Raw genomic sequence first — 6106 nt, 5'->3', positions numbered from 1 at the left:
CTTGCCAAAGCAATTATATAGTATACCTCTACCCCAATATAACGCTGTTCTCGGGAGCCAAAAAATCTTACCGCGTTATAGGTGAAACTGCGTTATATTGAACTTGCTTTGATCTGCCTGAGTGTGTAGCCCTGCCCCCTGGAGGACTGCTTTACCGCGTTATATCTGAATTCGTGTTGTATTGGGTGGCATTATATTGGGGTAGAGGTGTATTTACCTCCTCATAATAAACTCATTCATTAATGACTCACACTCACACTCACACTCACACACACTCTCTTTCTTTCTTTCTTTTAGGCCATTCACTTCCAGCCTTTCCAGCCACAGGACAGATTTACATTATGGTTGCTATTGTCCCATGACATTAAGATGTAAAATGATGCAGCGGCTCCATTTGCTTATTCTTTTGACAATCACAGTCTTGGAATGAATCAGACAAATGACATGAGCTTGCCTTAAAACCAAGGAGGGCCTTGTTCTGCATTGATGGCATCTTAAATGAAATGGAGCCATGGGCATTTATTTTTGTAAAGATCATGGTGTTGAATGCTGCCAAATGAGTAGACAAGCCAAAAAAAACCCAGCAAAACAAAGGAAAAGTGACTGTATTTCTGTGAATGAAAGAGAAATGTTTGTGTAGGGGGAGGGAATTTCTGTTGCTGCTGCTTTTGGATACATAACAATACATATCGCTATTTGTATTACCTGACGTATACCAGCTGAACCAAATCTTTCTACTTAGCTGCATGATCTCTGTCTTTGTTGCTCTTGCGTATATAGTGGAAGAAGAGGATGTTGCCTTGCAGGGCAAGGAAGGGAGAGGAAATGCAGTAACTTAAGACTCAGAAGAATGAATGTAATAAATTATTGGAAGAGCCATGTTTTCCATTATTGGGATTCAGAAAGTGACTTGCTAAGCTGAATTCTGGGATTCAGTTTGCCTACCTAATAATAAAAAATTGCCACTCTTGTCTAATATAAAGTGATATTGTCAGGTAGCTAAGACACAATCTGGGTTATTTGAAAACAGAGCTATACTTTTACAAACTCTAATATCAGTAGAAATGTTTGTTAGGTTTTTCTTTTGAACATTCAGTGAAAAGTTATCCACACTTTCTAGCCTGGTCATTGAGAACCCAGAGTGAAACTGACAATAAGCAAGTGACAAGGTGCGGGAGGTAATATCTTTTTATTGGACCAACTTCTGGGGGTGAGACACAAGCTTTTTTGAGCTGCATAGAGCTCTTCTTCAGATGACCTGAAGTTGGTCTGATACAAGATACAACTTCACCCCACTTGTCTCTGTAATACCCTGGGACCAACATGGCTACGACAACACTGTGGATAAACAACAGTGAAACTGACAAGTCTCCTTTCATTGTCCAAACTGAGAGAAGTGCAAAAATTTAAACCTCTTAAAGGCAAAAAAAGCAAACTAGAGTTTGCAAATTCTTTCACTTTTAATAATCCCTAAAGGACATGGTTTTAACAGTGTATATGCTTTTATGACCTAGCTGTTGCAAGATGAACTGAAAAGCTCATTTTATTGAAAAAATTTTATGTAAGATCCTGAATCATTCAGCATGTGATTCTCCCCTAACTGACATGGGTGTAAAGCAAGAGTAAAAACGGGTGAGAGAGGAAACTCCCATTGTTAAGCAGAACTCCCATAATAAAAGCAGCACTTCTCCACTGACATCTAAATGAATGGCACAACATCGCCTTAACAGAACAGGTTAAAGTTACAAACCAAAGGCCAAATTATATATTCCTTAACAAAGTAAAACTCCCATTGATGTCACTCTTCACATAACATTGTGGATAATCCAGGTGTGTGTGGGGGGTTGTTTTTAATTTAAACCTCTTCTCCCCCCCCCCCCATCTGAATTAAGGTCTCTGTATTTCTGTAGCCTGAGTTGATTATATGGCTGAGACCCAGAATGATGCATACAGCTCCTTGCTGTCCTTTGAGTGTTAGAGTTTTGGGACAGATTCTGACTGGATGCACCGGTGTAAATTTGAAGTATTTATATTGCCTTCAGTTGAGTTCTTCAAGATTATCCCAGAGTAACTAGGATCAGAAGCTGGCCTGTTATCAGCTGCTGTAGCAGAAGCAGATTAGTCTGAACATCCATTGTAGCAGGTTTTCAGGTTTGGGGGGGGGGGTTAAAAAAAGAAGCCTTTCAATTAATCTGTCAGAAATGATCTAGGAACACCTGGATGGAAAAGCTGCCGCCTGCTTGTAAAATGTGGAGTCTGTTGTTGGGACTGGATTTGAATCCAGTGAATGGAAACCGTGACTTTTAAAAGTCAATCTGTAGTACATCTCTACTGTTAAAGTAACCTCTCACCACTGAGGCTTGGTCTCTACTACCATCTTGTGTTGGTATAGCCCCATCGCTCAGGGGGGGTGGAAAATCCACCCCGAGGAGCGACGCAGTTATATGGATCTAACCCCCACTGTAGATAGGGCTGTGTCTCCGGGAGAGCCTCTCCTGTCAACATAGCCAGTGCCTCTCAGGAAGGTGGAGTACAGTGGCGTCGCTTCACTTCTACAGCACTGTCAGTGTAGACAAGCCCTTAGTCACGTGCACAGAAAGTATTAAAAGACTCTCCTAACTACGCAGGTTGTGAGTGAAAAGAAACTGACTTTGGCTCCTGAACCTGCATCAGATCTGTGTGGGCATGTGCCCAAGGGTCTGCTTGTGTGGATCCAATTGTAGGATTGGGGTCTTTCTATGCACGGTAATACGTTTTTTGATTTGGTCTCTTGGGACCTGATCCAAACCCCATTGGAATCAATATGAGTTTTTCTATTGACTTCAACAGAGTTCAGATCAGGCCCTATATCATTTTACGTCTTTTGAGCACAAAAGCTAGTGGGTTTTTTTTTTTTTTGCTGTTTCCAAAAGCTAGGCTTTTTTTTTTTTTTTAATTATTCGAAGTACTGTAGCTATTACATGTTCTGGGAAATACATAAGTGCTTTGAATGCATATTTATAGCCAACGAAGCAATATGAAAAAGACCCTTTATTGAATCTACTCCTTGTTTTCAGCACATATTCAGGAGCCCCAGGATAACAAAGAGATTTTGAGGCTTTTGGCTTAGAAATGAATGGGGTGGAAGAGGGGGGACACCCCATTCCTTCTGTATTTTAAATGTGGGCATTAGAGTTGGGTCAATACCCATCGCCTTTCAGAGGTGAAATGAAAGAGACAAGACCCTGACTCTGCCATGAGCTCTGCCTCACTTGTCAACTTCAGTAGGTTCTGCCTGCATGGAGCTTATAAGTGATCAGGGAATTAGCATTTAAGATCTTAAATCAGTAACAGAATAGATGTGCATGCTGAAATTATATGCAACTCCCCTTGAAAAGACAGTAGCAGAAAGTCAGTTCCTCCTTTACTTACCTGCCAAGACCTGAAACTCCCACTGACTTCAGTGAGTGTCCCTGAGAGAGGTTTGCAGAGCTGGAGTCCAGGGGCTCAGGCTTGGCTTAGAGCAGTGTGAGGGACACAGCTCCCTGTTCTGCTCTGGGTGTTGGTGGAGTGATCGGCTGATGCACAATGAATGAATCCTGATCTTGCCAGGTGGGGCCTTTCTGTTCATCTCTCAATTGTGTTTCCGCCCTTTGGAAGCCGCAGAATGGGCAGAATAGGCAGCGCAGTGACACCAAGTCCTCAGAAAGCCATTGCACATTTCAGGAATGTCTGTGCCCCAGTGTGCTGCAGGTGTAAGCTTTTTATTTTAGGCCCTGCAAACCAACCAACCAATCTTCCTCACCCCCGCATCCGTTCCAGAGAGGGGAATGTGGAGCCTTTAAAAATGCTTTGTTCCAGAGGATGTGTTGCATTAGTTCTAATAGATCTTATAACGATTCTGTGCACCTTCTAAAGATTTATGATGTCAAGTTGCTGCTTTTAATAACCAACTTTTGTTATATTCAAGTTGTAATTAATATGTCTGATGTACAATTAAAAAGTCTTTTTTAACGTCACCGGCTCTTTATCGTGTCCATAATTAATCATGTAGTTGTGAAACCTAGAAACTGGGCCATACCGAGCATAACTTGATGGGTTCTGCTGTCTGGCTTATGAGGAGTGGCAGCTTGTATGTCTCTGGGATTCTAAGGCCGGCCACCAGTGTAACCCACCGTGAAAGGCAACCATGGAGTTGAGGTGCAGACTGGCACTTTTCAGCAGGTGTCCGCTCGCTTTCCTCCAGGGGCATGTAGCATTTGAAGGCTGACGTGCCTAGTTCTGAGAAGATGCAGAGCTGCTGAATATGGGACAAGGCCAGAAGGTACCTCCCCGGACCTCTCCCTGCTGGAGATCCTGCACGTTCCTCTGAGCCTTTTGAGCCCTCCCTGCCTTGCATGCCCGTGTGTGGATCAGCCCTGTTCCAGAGAACGCGCCCTCTGAAGTCCATCAGTATCGTTCCCCTCCTCGAAGGATCATCACATGGTACTGGTGCTCGCTCCCTGGTTCTGTGTAGCAATGCAGAATGGGCTGCCCTTACAGAGCCTGTTACCGGGTCAATGTGGTTTAATTTAGGCCGGATACCCTCTCCCACAGAAACCTTTAGGAGGTGACCTGGGGGGCGGGGGGGAGAGGGAGGAAACCTTTCCTCTAATTCTGTCTGGGGAGTGGGGTCAGTCCTGCAGGAGAAGCAAGGAGCCCCTCCCCAAAACCCTGCAGCTCTCAGGGATCCATTGGAGGCACCGAGCCAACCACACAGACGTCCTCTGTTTCTTAGGGGGAAGGGTCCTTTTACTGCTCCCCTGGCACCATGGCTCCATTGAAATGCACTTACCTATGGAGCTAAGACCCTCCTTTGCTTTTTTGGGGTATTTAGTTGGCTGGTTCATGAATTTTCTCTATATTCCCACCCAGGAAACTTTTATTTTGGAGCTAAGCAGGTGTGTGAAGGGAGCATATCTGCAAGCTATGTATACTGCTTAGAGGAATTACTTCCCCAACGGTGACATGCCGCCATCTCTGGGTGAAATGCATAAATTGCACAACTGTTCAGGCTAGGATATAAAGAATACTAATATCCAATTTATTCTACAGGCGGTATTGAGGGAGACAGAATGTAACAACCAGTTTATTCTAGCAATAAACAGGTGATTAACTTAGTGTTAATCCTATTGTGGAGATAAAAGTAGCTAGAATTTTTTTTCCATATGGCATTTTTAAAAGTCTCCCTGTATTTGCAGCCCACCGCTCATGAATACAGACTTTTGAAATAAAAATAGTATACTGGAGTCCAACAGAAGCAGCCGGAGGGATTAGGAAACCTGATGGAATTTGGACTGGAATTTGGCTAGGACACTAGGGCTAGAACAAAAAGGGTTGTGGGCTCTTTAATTACAAGTGGTCAGGACCTTGGTTTTACGATTCATCGGAATAGCAGCAGCCCTGCTGTCTCACTATCACTATGATGGCGCATTGACTCAGGAGATGGAGTGCCACTCGCTGAGTTCCCAGCACTGGTCCCCGGAGCGCCAAGGGGTTCTTGGTAGTTCTGTGGCCCAGCCTGACCCTGCTTAGCCGGGTGAAATCTGACAGGATTCCAGTCACACAAGGGGCTGTCACCAGAATTACTAAATCTGGTGTTTTAATTTGCTGTTCATGTAATTTCTAGCTGCAAAACAAAGGGCAGGGTGGAAAGACCTGGTTCTCAGCTTGGGGAAATTCTATGTTTATACTCAACAGTGACATCACATATCCTGTTAAAGGAAATAAAAGCCCTGTTTCCTTGCGGTGTGTGAGCTAGAACTCTGTCAGCTGATGAAAAGGAGCAGATTAGTGATGCATTTTTTCCTATCCTGGCTTATCATACAGTATCATGCATACTTTATGTTGGCAGCATTGTGGAGATGAGGCCTCTGATTTACAGCAGCACTTATGCGCTTTGTACTGTAACAGGATTAGCCTGCATAGCTCTGGTCCAAGAGGCTAAGAAATGTGAAAAATCCTTTAAACTGGACCATTAGGCAAGAGGAGCTTCAAGGGAGCACTGAACTGTACGGAGCTGAGGTATTTTAACCATTAAAGCGCTAGCATTTCACTCTGAGTTTAAAGAGTAGGAGGAAAGTAAAGA

Source organism: Mauremys reevesii, linkage group 19, assembly GCF_016161935.1.
Source record: "Mauremys reevesii isolate NIE-2019 linkage group 19, ASM1616193v1, whole genome shotgun sequence".
In the NCBI taxonomy this organism is placed as follows: domain Eukaryota; kingdom Metazoa; phylum Chordata; order Testudines; family Geoemydidae; genus Mauremys; species Mauremys reevesii.
This window is presented reverse-complemented; position numbering follows the sequence as displayed.